The sequence below is a fragment of the Aquarana catesbeiana genome, linkage group LG12 (assembly GCF_042186555.1).
Source record: "Aquarana catesbeiana isolate 2022-GZ linkage group LG12, ASM4218655v1, whole genome shotgun sequence".
Taxonomy (NCBI): Eukaryota; Metazoa; Chordata; class Amphibia; order Anura; family Ranidae; genus Aquarana; species Aquarana catesbeiana.
The window spans coordinates 118,356,963-118,371,675 of NC_133335.1; positions in this window are offsets into that span (position 1 = coordinate 118,356,963).

Sequence of the window (14,713 nt, forward strand, 5' to 3'; positions counted from 1 at the left end):
TGAAGTAAGTTGAGGTGATAAGTCTCTGATTATCATTAAGAAAGGTCATGAAGGACTGAAGGGATGGGACATCCCCCTCCCATAGGAGGAGAATGTCATCTATGTAACAAATCCACAGGAGCACTTGAAGTAATTCTTGGGCATAGATGACATCCTCCTCCCACCTGGCCATAAATAGGTTGTCCAGGCTGGGGGCATATTTGGCCCCCATAGCAACCCCCCTACTCTGTTTGTAAAATTGATTACCAAACCCAAAATAATTATAGGTTGCTGCAAATTCTAACAATTCCATCAAAAAAGAAATCTGAAAAGAATGGAGACCAGAACCTCAGACAAGGAAACCCGAAACAGCCTCCAGACCTAGATTATGCGGTATTATAGTGTAGAGAGATGTGACATCTGTTGTCACCAGCAATACACCTGATTTCATTTTTATCTTGGATAGGATATTTATAACATGCCTAGAATCCTTGACAAACGATGGCATTTAATGAACAAGGGACTGTAAGTAAAAATCAATGTATCTACCCACCCGGGATGTCAGTGAATCATTTCCACTGACAATAGGACTTCCCGGGGGGCAGACAAGATCCTTATGGATCTTAGGTAAGTAATATATCATGGGGGTCCTTGGTGCTTTTGGTATCAAAAATAAACTTTCTTTTTTAGACAGGATGCCTACCGATAATCCCTTGGATACAATTCTTGACAAGTCACATAAATATTCTGGTTTAGGATCTGAAGGTAGGGGCATATATGTAGTAGTATCAACCAATATCTTGTACATCTCTGTCATGTAATCCTTTTTATCAAGGACCACAATACCCCCCCCCCTTTATCCGCTGGTCTAATCACAAGATCCTTGTTATGACATAAGGAATCTAGGCCCTCCTGTATGATTTTATCATTTGTAGCTTTTTTTACTTGTAAAATGGACAATCCGTGCTACCCTCAAAACAAATCAATAAACCATGTGAAATAATACTTGCTAAAACATCGTGTAAATGCTAAAAAATTATAATGACAAAAGGTGCTGCAACATAGAAACCTTGAATATGAGGTTTAGACTACATGTAAAAAAGAAACTAAGTGCGCTACCTACAGTAGTGAAAACAGTGTGAGTGAAATTAAATAAATTATGAATGGATAAATATTAGATAAAATATACAGTCCATCAAGAGGCTAAGTGATGTCCTAATATAGGAGGAGTTTTTAGGGACAAATTCTTCACTTGGAACAGTGCCGTCTTCACCACAACTCTTCACAGATCAAGCAAGGGTAAAGATAGGCTGCTTACCAGATATAACAGAAAAAAATTACTGCGCTATCCCAATAAAACCTGTATACAACAAGTGTACAGAATAAAAGAAATCAAATAACAGAAAGCTGCAACTAGAAAATGTGAGACACCCACACTGTAATAAACAAAAATCAAAAATAGCTGCGCTAAAAACTAGTATAATGAATGAGGATGAAACAATTAAATTACCTCTCAATGTGAGGGTTATGCACCCGTAATGTAGTGACAAGTAGTGAGAAAACTTATTTAAACCACATCAAACAAAATAAATATAACATGGAAAAATGAGTGAATAGAGTCCATTTCAAAAGTATGAAGGGAAAGGGAAAAATTCACTGGCACAACACTCCTTCAGAGATGGGTGAGACAAGCATCCATGCGATGTGAGTAATGCGACTATAACACCCAGAAGAACGTGGTGTCAGAAGGGTTTCTCCACCAATATAAATGCTGCCCCTTACCAGCTCCTTTGATCTCTTGTTACGGAGATCATACAGGCATGTGGCTATCTACCCCAGCCTCGGGTCTTGGTAAGGACGGGTCCCAATATGTCTTTCCACCATAGGTCTTCTAAGCAGTGGTTGGGCACTTATCCCCCATAAATGGATAGACAAAAAAGGCTTCCATAGCGTGATATGTTTCACATAATTTATTAAGATAAAAAAGAATTGCACTTACAGTTATGCTGTAAAACACAGGCTCGTAATAAACAAAGGCTGGCCGGCTTCAATATGCTGCCGTCGCTTCCAGGATCAGGAATGGTAGTGTGTGGTGACATCAGCACGCCGCTCCTCCCTACGCCATTTCATCACACCTGACGTCTTCCGTGCCCCTGGAAGATGTCAGGTGTGACGAAACAGCGTAGGGAGGAGCGGCGTGCTGACGTCACCACACACTACCACGCTGATCCCGGAAGCGACGGGCAGCATATTGAAGCCGGCCGGCCTTTGTTTTTACTGTAATAACTGTAAGTGCAATTCTTTTTTATCTTAATAAATTGTGTGAAACATATCACGCTATGGAAGCCTTTTTTGTCTATCCATTTATGGGGGATGAGTGCCCAACCACTGCTTAGAAGACCTATGGTGGAGAGACATATTGGGATCCATCCTTACCAAGAACCGAGGCTGGGGTAGATAGCCACACGCCTGTATGATCTCCGTAACAAGAGATCAAAGGAGCTGGTAAGGGGCAGCATTTATATTGGTGGAGGAACCCTTCTGTCACCACGTTCTTCTGGGCGTTATAGTCGCATTACTCACATTGCATGGATGCTTGTCTCACCCATCTCTGAAGGAGTGTTCTGCCAGTGAATTTTTCCCTTTCCCTTCATACCTCTGCTTATCAGATATGCTGGATCCCTACTACAGAGATCTTTCAGACTCAGGATAGTTGGCTTCAACAACCAGAAAACAGCTGATCCGGATTCAAGCCAAATTCCCTCCATGTCTGGCAATTCTCAGCGCTGGAGCGGCAGCCAGGAATATTCTCTTTATATCCACTGCTCCAACAGTGCCGCTTGTGACATAGAGTAAAACATTAAGAAGAGGAAGAGAGGCGCTTCATGGTGCAGTAGGTTAAAAATCCTTTATTCCACATGACGGACGACTGACATCATAAGTAGAGCAAACACAGTTGCAAACGAAAACTACACAGCCGTGGCAGAAGCCGACCAGCTGGTATGTGGTGACGTCAGGTCCTCAGGCTCCACCCGATGCTGCGTTTCTCTGTAAGAGGCATCGACTGGGAGAGGAGGCTAGGGCTGGATGTCACCCACCACATTATATATACACCCCAGCAGGAGATTTGACACCGGAAACAAGTTTTGGATGACTTCCCAATCAGTTCACAGTGTGAGCAGAAAATGCAAATTGATATTTATTTAGTCAAAACGTGATATATATTAGCAAAGACATGCTTCATTCATCATATTACATACATATGTACATATCAACTTTATGAAAAACTTTAAAAACATAAGAAAAAATTTTAAAAAGTTTTTTAAAACAGAAAAAAAATAAAAAAATAAAAAAAAAATATATAAAAAGGGAATATATGGAGTGTATAACGGAGTTGGACACTCACACATATTACAGTGTGTATCAATCTCAACAATGTCCAATCCGCAATGCAACCAATTTTTTTATAAATTGCGTAAAAAAATACATGTGTCCTGTCCAGCTGCATGTCCCAAAGGGAAGGCATAGTAAGGACAGTCATAATCCATTAATACATGTTCATCAGGAGAATACACAAAAAAATTAAATAAAATTAATTTGACTTACATTATATTACAGGGAGGGGAAAGAGGTAGTGTCAGCACCCCATTAAGAACTACTAAAAAAAATAGAAATATGTAGAAAGTGTATGCATATATATATATATATATATATATATATATATATATATATATATATATATATATATATATATATATATATATATATATATATATATATATATATATATATATATATATATATATATATATATATATATATATATACACAAACACCTACACATTGGTAAAGTCTCAGCTATTATTTATGTAACAATTTATGTCCCATTCAATGTTAAGGCCCAGAGGGCTATAACACTGCATATCAAATATCCATCAAGTTTGTCTACAAGAAATATGACGTTTCAAATTATTTCCCTTCCAGTGGGGGGTAAATTTCTCGATGGCTATTACTTTTTAAAGAGACGGATCTCGATTGTGAAATTGGCAAAAATGCCATGAGACACTACGTCTGATAAACCCCCTCCTTATATTGGACAGGTGTTCATTTATTCTGATTTTTAGAGCACGGGTGGTCCTACCAATATACTGAAAGCCACATGGACAACTAAGGAGGTATATCACACCTATAGTTCCACATGTGATAAAATCTTTTATATGGTAAGTCTTTGAGGTAACAAACGATGTGAAGTTAGAGCTTTTTAAGGTTTTAGACGACCTACAGACAGCACATCTTCTGCAGGGAAAAAAACCTTTCAGATGGCCAAACATTTGTACTTTAGGGGGAGGGTCAATAACACTAGGATCCAGAAGATCCTTTAAGTTTTGATTTTTCCTGTATAGAACTTTAGGATGATCCGGAAGCACAGGGTCCAAGATCTTATCACACTTCAGGACCTGCCAGTGTTTACGGATTATTTTGTTTACCCACCAAAAATGAGATGAGAAAGTGGTCAAGAAAGACCATTCTAAATCATTCTTGGTTTGGTCCATGTTCTTAATCTTTGGAACCAACAGGCTAGATCTATCCAAACGGGCAACCTCCTGTAAGTCTTTATCTAACAGGAGGGGCTTGTAAACCTTTTCTACAAATCGATTTTTAAGCATTCCAGCCTGAACTTCAAAATCTGATAAATGGGAACAGTTCCGTCTGATCCGTAGGAACTGTGCTTTAGGAATGGCTCTAAACAGATTAACTAAATAGAGTGAATCTTATTAAACAGCATTAAAATGACTAATCAAACTATGTGACACATATACATAAGCACATACAAAAATAAATAATATTATGAATATAAATATGTGTTAACTATAATTAACTAATACATCGCTATATATACGATGTATCAATAAATGAAAATAACAATAATAAATTAATATGCATTGATTGAAAGATAAAAAAATATAAAAAATTTATAAATTTGTTGAACGCCAACACTCAAACACTTTGAGAAAGTGGTGACACTCAATCAATTGGTACTTATGAATGTATGAATGGATAGATAAAAATGAAAAAAAAAATGAAAAAATAATAAAAAAAATTGAAAAAATGTGAAAAAAGTATTAAAAACTAATAATAGTTAGTCCTTTGGAAGATGGAATAGCTAACTTCTCACTATTGAATATACAACCCCAAATAATGATATGTGACCTGTAGGGGGCGTTTAGTCCTCCCTATATATTGTAGTCCACATTGGACATTGAAGTAAATACACCACGCCCACTGAGAAACAGGTAATGAAAGGTTTGATGTCGTGACGGATTTGAGTGCTGGTGGATGAAAAGTTGGTAGTTCTCCTATGGGTACAACTATTGAGTGAGCATACCCTACATCTACGACATTGGTTATAACCTGTTAGTAGATTGAAAAAATTAAAAACATTTTTGGGTGGGTCCAGGATGTTAGGAGACACGCTATTCCTCAACGAAGGTGCTCCTCTAAAGACCACCAATGGCCTCTCAGGCAGGATACAAACAATATGCCAATGCCTAGACACCATTTGCTTGATTTTTTGATGCTGCAATGAGTAAGTAGTCATGAATGGAACTCCTTGGGAGAACCTTCAAATGCCATCGTTTGTCAAGGTTTCTAGGCATGTTATAAATATCCTATCCAAGATAAAAATGAAATCAGGTGTATTGCTGGTGACGGCAGATGTCACATCTCTCTACACTATAATACCACATAATCTAGGTCTGGAGGCCGTTTCAGGTTTCCTTGTCTGAGATTCAGGTCTCCATTCTTTTCAGATTTCTTTTTTGATGGAATTGTTAGAATTTGCAGCAACCCATAATTATTTTTGGTTTGGTAATCAATTTTACAAACAGAGTAGGGGGGTTGCTATGGGGGCCAAATATGCCCCCAGCCTGGCCAACCTATTTATGGCCAGGTGGGAGGAGGATGTCATCTATGGTCTTTAGAGGAGCACCTTCATTGAGGAATAGAGTGTCTCCTAACATCCTGGACCCACCCAAAAAAAATGTTAGTTTTTTCAATCAACTAACAGGTTATTACCAATGTCAAAGATGTAGGGTATGCTCACTCAATAGATGTAAAACTAAAAAATCTCTCCTGCGCTCAGGTAGCTAGTTCTTCAATGTGTGGTAAGACCGAATGCTTCAGTGGTATCTGCCGTCTTGCCGCCTTCCTCAGAATAATGGGTATTCATAGACTATAAAAAAAAGGAAAGAAAGGAGGGCGCACCGACCTAGTGCATTACCACTAATAGCATTTATTAAAGAAAGTTAAAACAGCAAATGGATACTCACAAACGAGCGTAAAATCAGGCATGAACAATAACTGCAAGTGCGCAGTAGCAAACATCAAACAACCGGGACCGGACATTAATTGGATGAGGCAATGGCTGACGCGTTTCGGGGAGAACCCCTTTCTTCAGAGCCTAAGTGGGTTGTCAGAGCTTAGGCTCTTAAGAAAGGGGTTCTCCCCCAAAAAGCGTCAGCCATTGCCTTATCCACCTGATGTCCGGTCCCGGTTGTTTGATGTTTGCTACTGCGCACTTGCAGTTATTGTTCATGCCTGATTTTACGCTCGTTTGTGAGTATCCATTTGCTGTTTTAACTTTCTTTAATAAATGCTATCAGTGGTAATGCACTAGGTCAGTGCACCCTCCTTTCTTTCCTTTTTTTTATAGTCTATGAATACCCACTCAATAGATGTACCCATAGGAGAATTACCAACTTTTTATCCACCAGCACTCAAATCCACCACGACATCAATCCTTTCATTACCTGTTCCTCAGTGGGCGTGGTATATTTAATTTATACAAGTATAGGCGCAGAGAACTGGAAATGGCAATAAGAACAACAAAAGGGGGAGAGAAAACTAAAATCCTCCCTGTCTACAATAAAATTAAATTAATAATATCCGCATGTATACATCCAAAAGTAATTAGGGAAAAAGTATCACATGTGGAGCATAATATCACAGTCATATTCGGATAAAAAGATTCAGGGATCCAAAGGATGGTGAGTCCACAAACAGGGCTGCCTTCATCAAGAAACTAAACCAAATTCCAAATCCTAAGGAGAGACAGAAGAGAGAGGCGCCTCTGGGTGTAGACTAAAAACAGTTTTTATTCATAAAAAGGTAGTAATGGTCAAACTCACATGTTTGAAGTCATCAGAAAGGCATGAAAATGTGAGCAGGTACTGAAGAAATCATCATCCATCAAGAAGTCAGATCAGTCAAAAAAGCTCCTGGCTGGAGGCTCTGCCTGTGTGTGAGGAGAGGTACCGCTGAGATGTATGGCCGGCCGCAGCTGTGACAGATCACAAGACAAGGCAGAGAACGTGGAGGAGGAAAAACATCCGGCGAGGAGTGATGACGTCACAGATCGAGCGACGCGTTGCAGGGCGTATGGGCTGAGATGACAAGACAGTCGCGTCCCTTCATCAGGCTATGGAAGTATGGGATTGGATTGCTTAAGAAGTAGGAGGTGGAAGGAAGGACCAGGACAGGAAATGTAGTGATTGGTCTAGATGGAGGGAAGGGGAGGGACAGAACCGGAACTAAAGGGAATGATCAAATGCAATAACAATCAGAAGTGTCAGCAATGGAGTGTATAGCAGGATATTTATCAAAGACACAAGCGAGCTGGAAAACATAACGGTGATCAAAAGGACAAATGTATAAAGAGAGCTGATATGTGGAATAGAGAGATGACTGTTAAAAATAATAATAATGATAAGGGTATATAACTAAAGAAACTAATACGGAAATTAATTAATATATGAATATATGAATGCGGGATAATAATAATGATGAGGGCATATAACTGAAGAAACTAATAGGGAAATTAATTGATATGTGAATATATGAATGCAGGATAATAATAATGATAAGGACAAAAAGAACTAATAGGGGAATTAAATGATATATGAATATATAAATGCATGGGTAAGATGGGTCTGGGGAGGGAAGAGACAAAAGTATATAAATAAATATATATGTATGCCGTATAATAGATAATTATAATGGGACCGGAAAGGAAAGGATAAAGGTATATAGATATATATACCGTATAATAGGTAATTATAATGGAAAAGGGAGAAGAAAAAGAAAAGGAAAAGGGAGGGAGGGGGAGGGGGAGGGGAAGGGGGGGGAAAGAGAGAAGCATGTATCTCTCCATCACACACAAAACAGGCCTTGTATAAACACAGTCATGTAAAAAAGAGAGATTAACAATAATAATAAAAATAAATAAAAATTATTAATAGGTAATAATTGATAAAAATTATTACTGTATATGCGTGTGTGTGTATGCGCGTGCAAAAATGCGCACGCACACAACACCCACACGCACGCAAATACAAAACCCAATACAGGACCTAAGGTCCTATAGGGGTAAGACTAATAGAGGAAAAGACCAATACTGTTGAAACAAAAAAAAGAAAAAAAAAAAGAAAAATTATATAAAATGATGGGAGAGGAGAGGTTAAAGGATGGTGGAAATCTCGATGCTTTCATTGATTCCTCCTGGCGAGAGGGCATCCAGAGTATATATCCAAAAGGTTTCCCGAGAACAGAGCTTCTTAAATCTCTCAGCTGGAGGGAAAGATCTGGGGATCTGTTCAATCACCCATACCCTAAGCCCTGCTGTCGAACTCTGATGGGCCACCGCAAAGCGTCTAGGGACACTATGCGGGTCAGTGCCACCTTCAATCAGCCTTCTGTGCTCACCGAACCTCTGTCTAAGAGCCCTGATGGTATGGCCTACATAGATCAGTCCACAAGGGCAACTAAGACCATAAACGACGAAGTCTGATGAGCAGTTAAAGAAGTCTTTCAGTATGTAGGTTTTGCCTTTGGTGATAAAAGACTTTTGTCCATGATGGACAAAGTGGCAAGTTTTACACAAGGCCTTACGGCACTGATACATACCCACCAGAGGTATTAGTATGGGTGCAACAGGAGAAGGTACAGTAGATTTTAGCTTGCTCAGGGCGATCTTGCTCTTTAGGTTAGGGGCCCTACGATATGTGACTTTAGGATGTGGAGGTAGTACAGCTGAAAGGTGGGGATCCTGTTGTAGAATATCCCAATGTTTAGATAGAATTTTTTCCATATGTTTATATTTGTGGTGAAAAGTAGTTACAAATCTACTAGAACAGTCTTTGGGAGATGTATTGCCTCTGGGAGGTTTGCCATGAAGGTAATGATTGTAGGCTTCATCAACCAAAGGCTCTGGATATTGTTTATCCAGCAATTTCTTTTTTAAATTAACACTGAGTTCAGTATAATCCGAATCTTTTGTGCAGTTTTGTCGAAGACGACAAAACTGCCCTTTTGGGATGTTGGTAATCCATTTCGGAAAATGGCAACTCTTATAATGCAAATACGAGTTGCCTGCGGTAGGCTTAGTATAGTTCTTAGAGGTGATAACTGAACCTTCGTGTCCCAATTCTAGATCCAAAAAGGCTATGGTGGCACAATCTGTAACTGATGTGAATGAGAGTCCATAAGGATTATCATTGCAATGTTTAACAAAGGGAGTAATGAGCTCAGAATCACCATCCCAGATGATAATCAGGTCATCAATGTACCTACCAAAAAAAGTCTATGTTGGCTGCAAAAGGGTTATGATTATGAATATATTCATTTTCCCAAAAGCCCATAGCCAAATTGGCGTAGGACGGAGCAAAGTTAGCTCCCATCGCCGTACCTTGTATTTGTTGATAAAAATCTCCGTTGAAAGTAAAGTAATTATGCGTCAGGCAGAACTCTGTGGCCTCTATGATAAATCTGGCCTGACGCATATTCATCAGAGGGTCCGTGGATAAGAATTGCTCCAAAGCCATCAATCCAAACTGGTGTGGGATAGAGGTATATAGGGAACATACATCGAGTGAGAGCCACACATAAGGGGACTCCCATCTATAAGAAGACAGGAGTTCTAACAGATGTGTTCCATCACGTATGTATGACCGTAAGGATGAGACTATCGGTTGTAGGAACTGATCTATGTACAGACTGAAACCCAATTATACATACAAAGTTAATAATCTTTCACCCTCTGAAATCAAAGCGCTGAACCACCTTACTCTTGCCGAAGACTTGGTGATCAAGTCAGCTGACAAGGTGGGTGGAATAGTGTTGCTTAATAGGTCTGACTATTTAAGGGAATCCCATCGACTTCTTTCAGATAGAGCTACATATGCCAAGCTCAAGAAAGACCCCACTGCAGAATTTGCACTGGAAGCTGATATTCTTATAAACACTGCTCTGAAAGAAGATATCATCACGAAAACAGAAAGCTTATTTTTGTGGAAATCTTTCTACCAAATCCCTTATTTTTATTATCTACCCAAGATCCACAAAAGTCTAGTAGATCCTCCGGCAGACCTATCTTGGCAGCTATGGACAGCGTCACTACGGGTTTCAGTCTGTACACAGACCAGTTCCTACAACCGATAGTCTTATCCTTATGGTCATACATACGTGATGGAACACATCTGTTAGAACTCCTGTCTTCTTATAGATGGGAGTCCTCCTATGTGTGGCTCTCACTCGATGTATGTTCCCTATATACCTCTATCCCACACCAGTTTGGATTGATAGCTTTGGAGCAATTCTTATCCACGGACCCTCTGATGAATATGCGTCAGGCCAGATTTATCATAGAGGCCACAGAGTTCTGCCTGACGCATAATTACTTTACTTTCAACGGAGATTTTTATCAACAAATACAAGGTACGGCGATGGGAGCTAACTTTGCTCCGTCCTACGCCAATTTGGCTATGGGCTTTTGGGAAAATGAATATATTCATAATCATAACCCTTTTGCAGCCAACATAGTCTTTTTTGGTAGGTACATTGATGACCTGATTATCATCTGGGATGGTGATTCTGAGCTCATTACTCCCTTTGTTAAACATTGCAATGATAATCCTTATGGACTCTCATTCACATCAGTTACAGATTGTGCCACCATAGCCTTTTTGGATCTAGAATTGGGACACGAAGGTTCAGTTATCACCTCTAAGAACTATACTAAGCCTACCGCAGGCAACTCGTATTTGCATTATAAGAGTTGCCATTTTCCGAAATGGATTACCAAACATCCCAAAAGGGCAGTTTTGTCGTCTAGGGTATGGGTGATCGAACAGATCCCCAGATTTTTCCCCCCCGCTGAGAGATTTAAGAAGCTCTGTTCTCGGGAAACCTTTTGGATATATACTCTGGATACCCTCTCGCCAGGAGGAATCAATGAAAGCATCGAGATTTCCACCATCCTTTAACCTCTCCTCTCCCATCATTTTATATAATTTTTTTTTTGTTTTTTTTTTGTTTCAACAGTATTGGTCTTTACCTTTTAGTCTTACCCCTATAGGACCTTAGGTCCTGTACTGTATTGGGTTTTGTATTTGCATGCGTGTGGGTGTTGTGTGCGTGCGCATTTTTGCGCGCGCATACACACACACACATATACAGTAATAATTTTTATCAATTATTACCTATTAATAATTTGTATTTATTTTTATTATTATTGTTAATCTCTCTTTTTTACATGACTATGTTTATACAAGGCCTGTTTTGTGTGTGATGGAGAGATACATGCTTCTCCCTCCCCCCCCTTTCCCCTCCCCCTCCCCCTCCCCCTCCCCTTTTCCTTTTCTTTTTCTTCTCCCTTTTCCATTATAATTACCTATTATACGGTATATATCTCTATATACCTTTGTCCTTATCTTTCCGGTCCCATTATAATTATCTATTATAAGGCATACATATATATTTATTTATATACTTTTGTCTCTTCCCTCCCCAGACCCATCTTACCCATGCATTTATATATTCATATATCATTTAATTCCCCTATTAGTTCTTTATGTCCTTATCATTATTATCCTGCATTCATATATTCACATATCAATTAATTTCCCTATTAGTTTCTTCAGTTATATGCCCTCATCATTATTATTATCCCGCATTCATATATTCATATATTAATTAATTTCCTTATTAGTTTCTTTAGTTATATACCCTTATCATTATTATTATTTTTAACAGTCATCTCTCTATTCCACATATCAGCTCTCTTTATGCATTTGTCCTTTTGATCACCGTTATGTTTTCCAGCTTGCTTGTGTCTTTGATAAATATCCTGCTATACACTCCATTGCTGACACTTCTGATTGTTATTGCATTTGATCATTCCCTTTAGTTCCGGCTCTGTCCCTCCCCTTCCCTCCATCTAGACCAATTACTACATTTCCTGTCCTGGCCCTTCCTTCCACCTCCTACTTCTTAAGCAATCCAATCCCATCCATCCATAGCCTGATGAAGGGCGCCTGATGAAGGCCTGCAACGCGTTGCTCGATCTGTGACGTCATCACTCCTTGCCGGATGTTTTTCCTCCTCCACGTTCTCTGCCTTGTCTTGTGATCTGTCACCGTTGCGGCCGGCCATGCATCTCAGCGGTACCTCTCCTCACACACAGGCAGAGCCTCCAGCCAGGAGCTTTTTTGACTGATCTGACTTCTTGATGGATGATGATTTCTTCAGTACCTGCTCACATTTTCATGCCTTTCTGATGACTTTAAACATGTGAGTTTGACCATTGCTACCTTTTTATGAATAAAAACTGTTTTTAGTCTACACCCAGAGGTGCCTCTCTCTTCTGTCTCTCCTGTGGTATATTTACTTCAATGTCCATGTGGACTACAATATATAGGGAGGACTGAATGCCCCCTACAGGTCAGGCTAAATGAACATATCACAAATATCAAAACAGGATTCAAGAATCATACAGTATCCAAACATTATTTGTTGGTACACAGGAAAGATCCCTCAAATACGCTTTTTTTGGGTATTGATAAGTTTAGCCCTAATTGGCGAGGTAGTTCCCTTGTGAGAGAGATTTCTAAACTTGAAATGTCATGGATACATAAAACTAGAACTTATGAGCCCTATGGACTCAACATTGATGTTGATGTAAATGCATTTATTGACAACTCTTAGGTTATGACTTTTTGTAAACCTGGTCTGAGACACGTATGTGGGGGTCTGTTTATTATTAATTTAATTCAATTTAATTAATTTATTTAATATAATTCAATATCATTCATTTATTTTGGCTGTTTTATTCCATTCCTCATATTGATCACAGCCACATATCATTATTTGGGGTTGTATATTCAATAGTAAGAAGTTAGCTATTCCATCTTCCAAAGGACTATTATTATTTTTTAATACTTTTTTTTTTACATTTTTTCAATTTTTTTAAATTATTTTCATTATTTTTTCATTTTTTTCATTTTTTTCTATCCATTCATACATTCATAAGTACCAATTGATTGAGTGTCACCACTTTCTCAAAGTGTTTGAGTGTTGGCGTTCAACAAATTTATTAATTTTTTATAATTTTTTATCATTTAATCAATGCATATTAATTTATTATTGTTATTTTCATTTATTGATACATCGTATATATATTGATGTATTGGTTAATTATTGTTAACACATATTTATATTCATAATATTATTTATTTTTGTATGTGCATATGTATATGTGTCACATACTTTGATTAGTTATTTTAATGCTGTTTATTAAAGATTCACTCTATTGGCCTCTTTAGGGGTTCCTTTCTCTACCTCTGGGGCGGTGGCAGTACCCTGGGAGTGGGGACAGCGGGGGTACCGGGTCATCCTTAATACTTTCCCTGGGATGAGGGGACTCCTAACACAGTGTGATCCCGTTAGGGGTGTTGGGAATGTCATCCCACACAGGGAACATCAATAACAGCCTTACCTACTGTTTCATTGGCAAATGTAAATGGATTTGAATCTCTGTTTATTATTTATGTACTTTCATAATAACAATCCCGTATTTGCAAGGGATCTGTCAATATACCTTTGTATTTTATTTTTTTCAATGTACTGCACTGCTCTTTAATAAAGCTTTATTTAAAAACAAAAAAAAAAAAAAAATTCACTCTATTTAGATATTTTTTGGTCTTTTATTAATTTTCTTCCTTTTCCCCTTTTTTTATGCTTCTTGATAGGGATGCAATAAAAGAAATTTTCTAAAGAAAGCATTTTTTTTAAAGTTTTTTCCTTTAACTCGTCTCTGTCCCCGGTTAACATATGGGGTGAGATGGATTATTTAGGTTTTTGTTGTTAATCATCAGTTTAAGAACAGTCTTATTTATGTCCTTGTGTATAGCGTTATTGTAAGGGCTAGATAGATAAAAGGGGGATTTTGCGAGCCACAATGGTATATTGAGAAAAAATATATATAGTGAGGGGCGCTGGGTTGGTGAGCAAAATTACATAAATTGTGTTAATATATGAATAAACATTAAGTGATATACGAGAATCCTAAATAATATATAGATTCCAAAAAACGTGATTTACAATCCTGCAATTCCTGCAAAGAAATATAAAATTAGAGTGTCCTGTGAAAAACCTTATAAAATTTTTTTCCTATACAAAAAATCATACAAATACATAAAAATACATAAAAAAGTCCATGTGCAAAAAGAATATGTAATATGTATTCAGATGCAGGTCAATATATATAAATTCTCTACGATAAAAAATTAAGTTCCTAAATCAAATAAATGTGAGATGTATTGCTGTGTTGGTAGATAGAACACCTTCACCAGCTGTAATAAACACCCAATGAGCTCAGTATATGGATATCCGCTTACCAGAT